General features: G+C 36.1%; 1 pseudogene; it reads right to left on the reverse strand.

Moving 5' to 3' along the window:
• Window positions 1-278: 278 nt before the first annotated feature.
• LOC145163904 (uncharacterized) overlaps window positions 279-14,709 on the reverse strand; it is a 34,753-nt pseudogene continuing 20,322 nt past the window's right edge.

Consider the following 14,709-nt stretch of genomic DNA (forward strand, 5'->3'; position numbering starts at 1 on the left):
TGGAAAATCGTTCTTTTCTTGTTACTAATCTGTTTGAATCTATACGATCTTTCATGGATTATCATCCTAACAGCTCTCCCTCTTGGCACGTTCTGCCGACCTTGTGCATAGTAAGGAACATATACACGATGTGGGCAGTTTCTGGCAATGTGACCGGGAGTCCCACAGTTAAAGCAAGTCTGTCTTTTCATATAAATCAGATTGTGACTTGGTCCTTGTCCAACAGAAGTTCGTTTCGAAGAACTTCCATAAACACAAGCACAAAAACATTTGTTAGACTACTTGACAGATTTTTGTGGCTTGAATTTCTCAACAGCGGGAGTGTCATTATCACAATCTTTTGAATCACTTTCAGCAGACTTAAAATTAATTGATTTCTGCTCAATCCTATCTTGCAGTGTTATATTCTCTGTCTCTGAACTAGAAGCATTAGAGTTTCTCACCTCATCACAAGTTTTTGAATCATTTTCAGCAGAACAAGAGTTATTTTTGTTCTGCTCATGCCCATCTTGCACTGTGACCTGCTCTGCACATGAGGTAGAAACATTAGTATCATTCACCTCAATATTCTCAGTTGGTCCAGATTGTCCAGTCTTAACTGAAGCTGGTACAGGGGCTGGCCATACTGAGCAGGTATCTCTACCTCATTGGTTTCAAGGGGTGGGGTATAGTTGTCATTGAAGGGAGGAGGAACACTGGGATACCCTAGACCCTTATTATGATTATCTTTAAATTTTAATAGTTTTTCAATCATGGACTCAACTTTCTTACTTGATACATCAAACTTTTTAAAATTATAGTCTGCATTTTCAAACTTATTTTTCAATGTGTCAAGCTCGACAGTTAGAGTGACAATCTTTACTTGAGCATAATCGTAGCGTTCACATTTACTGGTATATTCTTCTTGAAGTTTTCTAAAGTCCTTGGTTTTGGCCTCTAATTGTTGTTTTAAGGGTTTTTGGGCCTTTCTGAGAGTGTATCCTTCATATTTAAGGTCCTCAATTTACCTAATTAATAAATCAAGTTGATCACGATCAAGTTTAATTTTAGCTTCACAGGACTGAGAACATGAAGTTTCATTAACCTCGGTGATTGAAGAACTCATTATTCACCAAAAAGAGTAATTTTCCAAAAATAGAAATGATTGTGAAACCAAGAAAAAATTCCCTTTGACTTGAAACCTCGAAAGTCAAACTTGAAAGTCAAACTTAAAAGTCAAAACTAAAAGTCAAACTTGAAAGTCAAAGTTGAAAGTCAAACGTGAAAGTCAAACATGAAAACTTGAAAGTCAAAAGTCAAAAGTCAGACTTGAAAGTCAAAGATGAACGTCAAACTTTTTGTCCAAAAAAAAAATAACCTTGACCGAAATCAAAAATTTCTAGATTGAAAATGAAATTTCAAAACCAAAAACGAGAGTATTTGACCAAATACATGGCTGTTTGATCAAATACGAAGCTTTAATATCGAAAACGAGGCTTTAATATCGAAAACAAGGCTTTAATACCGAAAACTTGATTTTTAGACCGAAATTGTGAGGCTTCTCATCCTCACCGAGAAGTCTCGCACCGAAAACAGTTAATCCGAAGATGTAGGACCAAAAACAACTTGACCGAGAAGTCTGACCGAAATCCTTCGCACCGAGAACCTGCGAGACCGAAAATTCTGAGGCTTCAGACCGCGAACGAATCCGAGGACTTCGCTGCTGACCGTGAACGATGTTGGCTCCGAAATCTCTAGGGTTTGACCGATGACCGAGGACAGCCGTCGGGATCTCGCAAATTTCGACCAAAATCACCCAAAACTTGCCAAAAACACAGGATTTTCAAATTTTTAATGCCAAACTCGATCAAAACTCCAAAAATATGAAGAACACAAAGAACAAACAACCAAAAATTCATCCAAAACAATTAAAAAACACCCAGATCTCCAAGAAAAAATCCAACAAACTCTTAATATCTTGCCAACTCGATTAATATCGATCCAAACTCTGATACCAATTGTAAGTCCTGAATTCTCCTACGTATGAATCAGATTCACTTTGATGGTGCGGAATTCCAATCAAAGTGTATAATGCAAGATATAAGATGAATAAGAACAAGATAATTAATCTTCAATGCACACCATTATAGATGAATAGTCGGGTACATAAGATTCTTGATTACACTTTGTTTTCTCTCTGTTTCTCTCTAGATCACGTCCTTAGCATATGGCAGCCCCCAAAAACGTCCAACACTCTTTACAAGGCTAAAATGACACTATTTATACCTAGACCTAATAACCAAGGCCCAACCTAAAACCCAAACAAAACAATATTAAGCCTAACCAATCGTTGACGATGGAAGCACGCAACCAACACTTCAACTCCCCAAGGGTCATATAAAATATTCTACTGAAAATCTGAGACACAAAAGAGTGACTCGTATCTGAGTTGAAAAACAATAGAGCAGTCAATGAAAATCACACAAAAGGTACCTACTAGGAACATAAATATAAGCATAATTTTTTTTTAACTTGACAGAACTGTAAATGAATACATACCAATAACGACGACAGGCACCACCCTAGCCTCCTCTGTAGTCAGTTGGAACGCATGACCCTGGTTTTCGGGGACTCAGCCCTCCCTCGACGGCCATCGATGATCAGAAGAGTAGTAGGATTCGGTGCCTAAATGGGCCTAGAAGCAAGAAATGGATAATTGGCATTCTAATGGCCAACCTGATCATAGTGATAACAAACTTGGGTGCCCTACTATGGGGGTTGCTGCTACTGCCGATAATCTCTAGCAAAATGACCATCCTTTCCATATTTGTGGCATCCGGTCGTTGAACGACAGACTCCGTCATGCACCTTCTGACACTTTCCACAAGTGCGGCCTCTCTGTTCTCCGGATCAGGAATCAGCGGGCTTGAACCGCTTGTTTGTTGGTTGAGTCTAAACTAGGGCATTCCTCTTCTCCTTAGCCTACAACTTAATCTCAACCTCTCTCCTTCGGGAAAATGATTGCAACTATGAAAAGGAACGTTATTGTTGATTCGACACAAACTCCCGAATATTAGTCTTGAGCATACTCGAGTATCTTGACATCTGAACCTGCTCCAAAGCAGCATACTCGAGACAGAAGAGGGCTTTCTATGTAAACATCCTGGTGATCTCCGTCACCGAATCTGTCGTTTACTTTAGAAAAAAGATAATCTTAGGGTAACCTCTCCCTCTCAACCACTGGAACATACTCAACATGAAACATCTCAGTGAACTGCTCCTGTTTCACTGCATCCCGCTCCACAATAGAAAGATTGTGAGTGGCAAACATCCACTAATCCTTCGCCAACAAACAAAGAAAGTTCAGTGCAAAATTAACCTTCTAATTCTCCAGACATTAACATGTGTAAAAACACCCCTAAACATCAAGTATCTATCTCATCTAATCAATTGGGTCCTTGACCCCGTCGAACTATGAGGACTTCATGTTTCAGAACTCCCGATACTGCATAGACCCTCCTCCTGAAGTCCTGTAGTCGCAATGGCTACAGTGGCTATGGCGGAAGCAGTCGCGGTGACGACAACATAACACTCATCGAACATGTCAATAAGAGTGGTCTTGATAGACCTAAACACCCCGGGATCGCCGCCCTGACTGCCTAATTCATATGAGTAGTGATCAACTCATGGATCTCATCGTCACTCAAACCTGGCATCTCCGGGCCATCAACGCATGATCCTAAAACTCTTGTAGTCCCCATACTGAAAATAATAAACCGTAATACATCATAAAATCACATTATAGTATAACACATCACAACTCGATCACTCAACCCTCGGAACTCGTAACTTCTTTGATACGCATACGGGTCATGTGCTTCCAGTATTACGGGCCCATGCTACCTTCCACACCTACCCATATTTTTCTCGGCAGATCGTCACAAATTCTTGCCAACTAGGCCCAAAGAAACTAGGATACGCATATATCCTATATCCATTCTTTAAACAAATAGATATAAATTTCTTACTTTTGCTAGCTCACTAACAACCACACTTAACTCATGAAACCTTCACTAACTCTATATTCGTCTTATGTATGCTAACCATACATAACGTTGGATTCGATAGATAGTCGAATAATTGTTTCTAACCTAAGATCGTAACCAGGTACAGAAGAGGAAATAAGGCTAAATCAAGCATTCTCAAGCTATATAATCTTATTTATGTACAATCATCATTCATACACTAAACCACTACAATAATAGTGTCAGTTTCATATAGCATATCAATAATCCTCTAGGCTATCTGGCATCATAAATCAGACAATTCTATCATGTAATTCCTGAAGGTCCTTACTGATGGGTTTTGAGCATAACAAACAATCCCTATGTATGCATGCAACCATAATATGTATGATCTATGTTTCCTCTATTGGACATCCAAGTATTGAACACAAAACAAGAAACCCTAGGAGAAATCTAAAATTTTTGCAAAATTAACAAAACTAGGGTTACAATACCTTGATTGTTATATTGTAATAACAATGAATTCCTTGAAGATCTTGGAATTGAGAGCAAGTGTCACAAGTGTAACACCTATAATGGATCACAAACACACTAAGCAAGAGGATGATATGAGAGAGGAGGAAGAGGCTTCAAGATTTCAACTCTTCTTAGGGTTAGAGTACATGGCCGAAATCAAGAGTGGTTATGGCCCTTTATATAGTTGTTGGTAGCTTAGGGCCAAAGCTAGGGTTTTAAGGAGGAAACCCTAATTCCTTAGCTTAAGGCCTAAGTAGCCCATGAACCCTCATCCAATAGGCCTTGGACGAAAATTGTAGGGCCTCCCTACAAGTTTTCGTCCAACCCTCATTAGGGAGGTCCAAGAGCCCAATTTCACAACTATCAATAAATTAATAAATAGCCCCTGCACTTTTAATTAAATCCTTTAATCCCAAAATTAATTCCAAATTAACTTCTGATTAAATATTAATTAAATAATATGATTTCTAATTAATATATTATTTCATAATACATTAATAAATCATTTTATATATTAATTTATTATTCCATATAATAAATTCTTCCTCTTTGTCGATAGGTCATCCTGTCTAGTTGCTAGTATGAAGGCAACCCAAAAGGACAGTGCTACTATCAATTCAAGTACATACCAATTAAGTTTATGGGCTTAGACACCTAATCCAACAGTCTCCCACTTAGATAAGTCTAATAACTATAATTACAAGTATAACTCCAAAATTGACTAGCAAATTGTAGCTCTTAAAGCAGCCGTCGAACTCTGACCTAGTCAGTTATGTGTCCTAAGATAAGTGATCATATAATCCTCCGTTCTGCAAGATATTATTGGAATAGTGTCTAAGCCCATAACTATTTTGGTATGTAGTTGACCCGATGGTGCATGGTCCTTTTGGGTTGCCTTCACCAAAGCAACTTGATAGGATGAATTATGGAGAGAGAGGATTAATTACGATTTATTAATATATTATGAGAATAATATATTAAAGGAGAAATCATATTGTTTAATTAATATTAGTCAACAATTAATTAAGAATTAATTTTGTGGCTAAAAGAGATGAATTAAACTTAGGGGACTAGAACTATCAATTGTGTGATAGTTGAATATTGGGCTAATGGACTTCTTATTAGAGGGGTGGGCGAATTCTATGGGGAAACCCATTAGAAATCGTCCAAGGCCTCTAAAGGAGGAGTCCATGGGTTGCTTAGGGCCTAAGCAGTCAAATTAAGGTTTCCTTGTTAGATAACCCTAATAGCCTCACTATTTAAGCACCCCTATGGCACCAAAAACGTGGCTAACTGATTCCTTAGGGTTTCTAGACGTTTTTGGTGTCCTCTCTCTCCTCCTTCTTCATCCTTATTGCTTATGGTGTTTGTGACTCCATTAGAGGTGTGACACTTGTGACACTAAGCTTTCAGAATCCAATTACAAGAAGGAATTGAGATTGTTATTGCTACATAACAATCAAGGTAAGATCTAAACCCTAATTCACATGTTATTTGATTATCACATGCTAGATCTAGGGTTTATGGCTTTGGATGATTATTGCATGTTCATTAGACAAACTAGATCCAAAGCTTTAGGGTTTGCATGTACACCATAGGAATGTTGTAGTGCTCAAAACCCATCAGTGGTATCAGAGCCTAGGGTTGTTTGTTGATGAATTGATGCATATTTGATCGTTTATTGCTTGAAAATCGAAGTTTTTTTTGCTTCTGACTGGCAGACTCGCCGAGTCCATGAATGGACTCGACGAGTAGGTCCTACTCGACGAGTTCCATTGTGGACTCGACGAGTCCAGGGCTCTGGTGTCGGGATTTTTGTATTTTCTGCCAGATTTTGTTGAGGATAATTGCCAAAACTCGTTTTTCTTGCCAAAATCCGAATTTTTAAGTATGGAATTATTATCCTCATCAAAATTGATGGATTTGGTTAAATATGGATAATATAGGATTATTATTAGTCAAATATTTGACCTAGTAAATTTGAAAAGTTTCAATTTATACCCCTTAGGTTTTATAGTTTAAATTTGAACTTTAAAAGTTTTAGTCTTGAAATTTAAATAGTTAAACCCTAATATTTTGAAAGGTTTCAAAATTTGTCCTCAAGTTTTGGAATTTAAAATTTCGATTAAAAGGTTAATTTGGAAATATTTAAATTCTAAACCCTAATATTTTGAAATGTTTCAAAACTTGCCCTCAAGTTTTGGAATTCAAATTTTTGATTAAAAGTTTAATTTTTGAAATTTTAAATTCTAAAACCCTAGTTTTGAAAAAGGTTCAAATTACACCCTTATGGTTTTATTAAGTTAATTAAAGGTATAATTAAAAGAAAGTTAATAAATCCATTTTGATATGGTTTATATTTAATTTAAATTAAAAGTGTAATTTATAAAATTAAATCACCTAGTATTTTAAAAGTGTAAAATACAGCCTATACTATATTAATAACATTAAAAGTCTAATATTATATATGTATAACTTAAACTGCTAGTCTTACCGTTAGTAGGCCTCATTCACGAAGCTGGTCTATAAGGGGTGTTTAAGGAAATTGTCTATAAAATGGCGATTGAATGGGTATCCACTCTTACCCACCGCACTCTTGATTAGTGGAGGGTCGTTAGCCGAACGGGTAGGATAGGGCAAACCCCTCTCCTCATTAAAAGTATAATGAATAAAGTAACTAAATATTTTACTAAAATCTCAAATCTTAGTTACTTTAGGAAAAAGTGAAATCGATGCAATTCCATGGAATTACACTTTGTACCCTTGTCGAGACAATTAGTGGAGCGTGTGTGGTTAAACGGCACACTAAGTTGGGTTTGGCATTGGTAGCGAAGGGTGACTCGATGTTTGTCATAGATCGATGGAGCGTGTGTGGTTAACTGTAACAAATCGTAATTTCAAACATATGTAATAGTTTAGGTCAATGTATAGTTCTTTTTATAATAATAAAGAGAAATTTTAGCATAATGTGCATATTTACATAATTGACCCTCAAAAATAAATTATTTAGCAATCTCGATTGGGATGAACCAAGTGATGGAGATTGTAATAAGGTTTCCAAAAACATAAAGAACACTAAAATCCGAGTTATAACGAAGAAGTTATGACCAATCGAAAATCCGCGACAAAACCGACAAAACACTGTTCAGTGTAAAAACTGAATTTTTGATAAAAGGCTTTTTAGGCTTAACAATCTAAATTAAAGTTGTAGTTTATGTTAAACCGAGAACTTTCATAAAAGGAACGGAAAAATCTGACTTCGTATGAGGAAGTTATGATTTTTCTAAGTTTCAGTATAGCAGTGTACAGCTAAAAACTCGAAATAAAGATCGAACGATTTTTAGCCGACACAACCTAAACGAGAATTGAAGGTCTCGTCGGTAGTAGTACAACGGTAAAAAGACAGACGAAAACGGACGTCGGATGAAGAAGTTATGAATTTTTAACGGATTCCCGTCCCGGTCTGTTTAAAATAATAATATTAAAAATAAAATCAAAATTAGCCGACGAAGTCTAAACGAAAGTCGTAGAGTATGCTTTTACCTACGCGTGCATATAAAGAGCGCCAAAAACGGAGCTCGTATGCGAAAGTTATGATTTTTGCAAGTTTGGCACAAAAATAAAGAAAAAATGGGAAAAACCGGGCAATTTCGCATGCCACGTCACCCTCGCACGTGGCAGCTGCTGAGTGGACCGAACCCATGCGTGGCACTTCCTGATTGGACCGCAACTGAGGTCCACTTAGAAGCGAACAGCTTCGCAGGAGATGCCCCGGAGGCACCCCTCGCACACGCCTCGGACCCTCCCCTTCGCACGTGTCTCCTTCCCATTGGACCGAGGGTTGGTCCAATCCGAGCCAGCCAGCAGCGAGCCTCTGGTCCGAAGAAGCCCCCTCGCCTCGCCACCTGTCCGACGCGTGTCACCTTCGCGCAGCTTCGGGTCCGAACCTTCGTATATATAGCATGCGAGGGTTCCAGATTTTTTACACTTTTTCACCCCAAAAATCATTCTCTTTCACATTTTCCACTCCCCTAAGCTCATATACAACCCCTAAAGCCCCGGTATCAAGTCTCGAACCCTAAGCAAGCCTCGAAGCCTCGAGATTCCAGAGAAGTAACCTCTCTCATGTCGAAACTCTGCCCAATTTGAGCCGGTTTCTCGACAAATAAACTCCTTTTCGTGAAACGAAACTCTGTCCGGTTCAGCATCTATCAAGTGAGTTCATACCCCCGTATTTTCATAATTTCTACTGTTTTAAGGGGGGGGAATACAAGCATAACACAAGAACTTTGTGTTATAAAATCATGATTCAAATCATGATAAAATAACATTAAATTATCTAAAAATACTCAACGCATCAAACTCTTTTATAATCTTATATTTTTCCCCAAAATTCATATTTGTATATATATATGTATATAAATAAGATTTAAAAGGCTTAGGACTGATAACTCATTCTGGGTCCTTTTCCTTGTTTGGATGTGGGCTTAAAGTACTGGTTACTTGTCCGAGTGTCGTTTAAATTTTACTTGTATATAAAATTGTATATGTATATAAATATAATAGTTATTTCATCAGTTTAACTACCTTTGTAACATGCTGAGCAAGGGATTACATGCAAACATGGTTAAATACACAATCAGGGAGTACATATAAATTATAATAGGTATAATTTATACATAGAACAATAATTCATGGTACAAGTATACTAGAATACACAAGAAACTAGGGTTTTGATACAGAACAAATCAAGGTTTACACTTATCAAATACATGTTTGGAAATACTAATTCAAGGACATACTGTCAATCATTATTTCAGAATGATTGGGTTTTGATTCAAAGAATATACTGTCAATCATTATTTCATAATGATTGAGTTTTCAAACTAATATACATGTAACATTTATATGCTTTTTATGAGACACTAGATTCAGGTTGTTTAATTCATTTTAGACAACATAGAAAAGTCTTGACATTATAACCAGAATCTCCAGCCGGGGATCGAAACAAACGTGTGTAGATCTATATCGGGATTGACAACCCCGCACTCAGGCTGCTAGCTACAGTTAGATGAGTGGCAATTGTTATCACCAGTTTAAACGCCAACAAAGCGTTTGTTTCAGGCCATCAGTCATAGTATGGTTATAATAACTCATTAAAAAGATATTAACAATACGTTAGTGTATAAATAACTAAACGAAAGTACACCTTCAAAGTACTAGTTTACAGAATACAAAATACAAAGATTCAATACAGTTTTCAACAACAGCTGGTGGAGCCAGGCACACTCTCAGTTACAAGTTTTCATAAGTAATACAAATACAAAACATTAATACACAGAGAAGGGTTTTATGGAAATAAAACTACTTTTCATATACAAACAGAAAATATAGGATTTTCTGGAACAGTTTACATATACAAGATACAGAGATACTCTTTCAAAAATAAACATTTATGCACTCACTCAACTTTATGTTGATACTCTCTTTTCAAATTACTTGTATTCTCAGGGAAATAATACACAGGTACTCCCCGAGCTTTTGAGAAGATGGAGCTTTGTTGAGTCATATCTTCTTTTGTATAACTATATTTTGGTTCAATATACAATGATTGAACACATGTAAATATTTATATTTTATTAAATACAATGGTTGTTTCTACTTTGATTACTATGATGCATGTGTTGTGATACTACAATTCAAGTCCTCCACCCCCAGACGTTTCCGCCGTCTGGTTTGGGGGTGTGACATTAACCGGCACGTCGATTAGGTAACTATAACATTGAGGGCACCGCGTACATTCGCATGGTTATTCACACCTTATTTGTGATCCTCGGCATCCCCGTCACAAATGAAGGGCATAATCGAGATTAAACATGACATTGAAAAGTTCAATGAATCTCAAAAGATCTAGGAGTTTCAATTCATTTAAAACTTAACCTTCTTTTTGTTTTTCATGGTGGAAATTGGTAAATCGTCATTTACCTACCTTCAAATGTTCTGCGAATTGGATTACGAAATCCCTCTTCCAATTTGTAGGATATTGTGTTGGGTCCTAGCCTTAATATCTCATTTGGGTGTTTTATTAAGGAATCAATCAACTAAACTTCAATTTTCTCCTGTTTCATAGATGTCAAAGTCTGACAACTATGGTCTTCCTAAATCCATTGGAAAAAGTTTTCCACGTGAAGATGATGTTCCACGATTGTATTGTGGAAATGGAAATCATGCTTCATTTCCTCCACCTCCTCTAATAATTCTCCCTGACCCACGCGTTCGAAGACTTGAAAAGTTCAAGGTCACTCAAGCCCAATTGGCAAAAGACATGAAAATGGAAAGTCTATTTGTGCTCATGTCTTGGATAAAAGGTTACATATTGATAGATTGGGATTGTTAGGTATCGATGTTTAAAGGAAGTTGGCTGTTGACTTGGTTCTTCAGTCACTTCCCGAGTCATATGGTAAGTTCGTTAGAGAGTACTATATGATGGAACACGACATGACTCTTATTGATTTGACTTATTTGCTTATTGCTGCTGAATCAGAAATGATTTGGCGCAATGGTCAGCAAATTTGTCTGGTAAGTCAATATCCCATCCTTCTATGGGCAATGGTAACATTGGAAGTCCAGAAAAATTTTCTCTACGCAAGAGAAAGGTTGAGTCTGAGATAGTCCCGTGTACCATTCCATAAGAATCCATGTGTTTCTACTGCCAAAAGAAGGGGCATTGGTTACGAAGCTGCCCTGACTACCTAAGAGATCTAAGAGATGGGAGAGTCAAGATGTATGACTCTGCTTCAGGTCAAAATCCACTATCTAACTCTATTAACTTCCTATTTGGAGATTCTTAATACATGATGTGATAAGATTACATTTCGATGTTTTGAAGGATCGAAGAAAGGAAAGGAAGCTTAAAGGAAAGAGCAAGCTGAGTCTGATCGCGAAGAAATGCATTTTGATCGCATGATTCAAGGATCAGATATTTAAGCTACTACTTTAGAGTTAGGATAAATTGTTATGAAATATTTACATAGTTTTCATTTGTAATCGCATTGTAAGGACAATATTTTTCCGCAATAAAATAAATTTTGATTTATCTTATTTATGTTTCCTTGCGATGGATTTTATGAAAATTGGTGTTTGAATGGTTCTATTGTAAGCAATATTGTGAATGGATTTGATTCTTAGTTATGTTATTTGCGGTAATGTCAGAAATTTACCAAATGAGGAAAGATTCTCATCACCCAAGTTTCAATTGGACAGAAACTTGAAATCATGCAACTGGTATTGTGTGACGAATGAGAACCTTCGTATTTGGAAAATTGAGACTAATTCCTTGTTCATATAAGTATGTGAGTCAAGTGAAGGATAATGAGATCTGGTACACAATGTTGTGCACTGGTCAAGTCCACCACAAAGAACGATAAGTTTATTCGTCATGATTTACTAAAAGTCGAGTAAACATGATTATACTTACAAGATTAAGTGTAATTCTGAATCATTGAAAGGTTTCAATGAATAGCAGAACGAATAAAAGGAATCAATTAGGCAGATAGATAAAAGTTTCTCCAATCTAAGAAGAAGGGAGAGTACTTTTGTATCGTGTTTTATGATCTTCTTGGTTATTGTAGGAACCATATTACAATTCATCCTCTAAGGATACCTTAGTGCACTAGTTTGGCTAAGAAGAGGAATGGTGAATTGTAGAAATGGTTAAGAAGATGTATCGTACTACGTTCCAATATCAAGTCTTAGAGTCATACTCCAAGACCATGAATTGAGTGACATAATCTTAAGTAGGAATGTTCTACATTTGCACATTTTGGTAAGTTGTGATGTCTTGGATAAAGACCAGCTAATACCAAATTGTGTGTAGGTTTGTCTTGATAAAGACATACACTGACTCTTGAATATTTGTTTTGTCAAGAAATGTTTCTCGACAAGAGAATATTATATGTCAAGAGGTCAGTGGGAGTCTAAAGATCTTGGAAAGTTTCAAGAACAAACCAAGAAGTAAACCTCTTAAACCCTAACACACGACTTGAGGATTGTAACATATCGTGTTGACAAAATTTTATTTCTGTGCCAATCCAGTTGAGTGATTATGCATATGAGTTCTACGAGTTTTCAATTGAATGCATAAGGGAAAACACCTTGAGCAATGAAAGTACATTGACTGGCATAGGTGAGTTGCTAAATAAGTTGGAAGCAATGGTGGGACCCTTGATGGCAAGAAATTAAGAATGAACAAGTTCTGTCCATAAGAGGTTGAATTTGTCATAAGCATTTTCTTACGATTATGCTTATGAAAAATTTGCATGGATAGGAACACATGCACCATAAAATCTAAGTGTCATAAGGTTTCTCTCCTTCATGAAAATGATTGTGAGGAAACGCTTTCACTAAGTGAGATTTTAAGGAGATAACGATTATGTAAATTGCATTCTCAAATTCAATTATGATTACGACATCCCTTTTCATAGTTCGAATTGTGAGATTTGGCAATTAGTTTGAACAAACGAGACTTATTGCTATAAGTTCTGGAATTGTTTAGACACACATGTGAGTTGTCTAAAGTAAGGTGTATGAGTTTGAGATGCTTAGATAAAAGCTTATCAAAGCATATCGTATTAAAAACAATGAACTTTGGAAGTCAATAAGTATTGTTTTCTAGAAGTTTAGCTAGTTTCTGAATACGTGTCAAAGCTAGTGGGAGCATAAATGTTATGCTAGTATGGAGATAATCATCATGTTAGTGGGAGCATGATTATTATTGCAAGTTAGCAATATTAATTATAGAAAACAAAAGTTTTCACTTTGCAAAGTTGCATAGGTTGAAAAGTTGTTTTGCTATAATTAAGGGAGAGAATGTTATACTTCGTTTCAAATCTAAAGGTTTAGATCGAGAAATTTTACTCAAATTTAGTCAAAAAGATATATAGATGTTATGTTGAAAGGATTCAATGTAAGAGAATTCTATATATGGAAATATTTGTTGCGTTCTCACACTCGATTATGATTACGGCATCCCTTTTCATAGTTCGAATCGTGAGAACATGGCAAATAGAAATATTATAGCAAAAGACTGGTAAAGTATCATGTCATTGTAATATTCGACCGTTCTAAAATTTTCCGAATGCCTAGGGCATTAAGAGGGAAAGAGGACTAGAATCGGATTTGAATGAATTAGTTAAACAACTGTCAAGGATAATCTAAAGTTTGCCAAGGATTGGTCGCTTGTGAACAATTGGAAGTATAGTAATGGAAGACCATATTGACATTATTATTATTAGATATGATTCTATTAATAATGAGTTTTCATATGGCAAATATGGAAATGTTTCCTTATTGGGAGTTGGACGTTAAGAGTTTATGTGTAGATTAGAAAAACTTTTATGCAAGAAGGATGTTCAAAGGAATGTACTTTGAATGCGAGACTTCATGTCTATGGAATTGTCTTGTAACAATCTCCAATAGAGCATTTTGTAATTTCATTGGTCGAGTCTTGGTGACTTTTGTGCCATGACATTACGAAAGGACTGTTGCATAAAGTGTTAGAATCTAACATATTCTATAAGTGGCAAGAATTTGGTATTCTTACACTTGTGGTAAGGATTGGGAATTGTAAAATGAGTGTGATTGAAAATGTTGTTCAATTATACTATTTCACAGAGTAAGGACCATAATTAAACATAGTGTGCATGCTAAGAGCATAGGACAATTGTCGTTATAATTCAAGTAAGAAGTTGATTACCCGAAACAACAAATAATGAGTAATCAATATGGTGATTAAATAAAAGTGTTTTATTTATACTCAAAAGTTTGGGGCCATATAAGATTAGTATTATTCTTGTGTTTCAATTTGCATGTTTTGACTTCCTAAATAATTGAGTTATTTGAGAATAATCGAATTATTTGAACGTTCCACAGTCGCTCATAGTTTGGGAGTAAGTATGAAAGAAGATTGTCATGAATTGGTGTGTAGATTGTCTAAAGTGTATTAGACATAGCAAAAGTTTGTTACAACGTTCATGAGTGCTTACGAATATGATTTGAGCATTGGATTAAACCCACGCTCACTTGGATCGCTTCATGGATTTTATCACGAGTGATTGGTGAGACGATAATATCTTATATTCTTGAAACCGAGATGTGTGAGTTGTATGTTGCGAGTCGGTTACACATTGAT

This window comes from Lactuca virosa, chromosome 3 (genome assembly GCF_052849685.1).
Source record: "Lactuca virosa cultivar CGN04683 chromosome 3, Lactuca_virosa_CGN04683_v6, whole genome shotgun sequence".
NCBI lineage: Eukaryota > Viridiplantae > Streptophyta > Magnoliopsida > Asterales > Asteraceae > Lactuca > Lactuca virosa.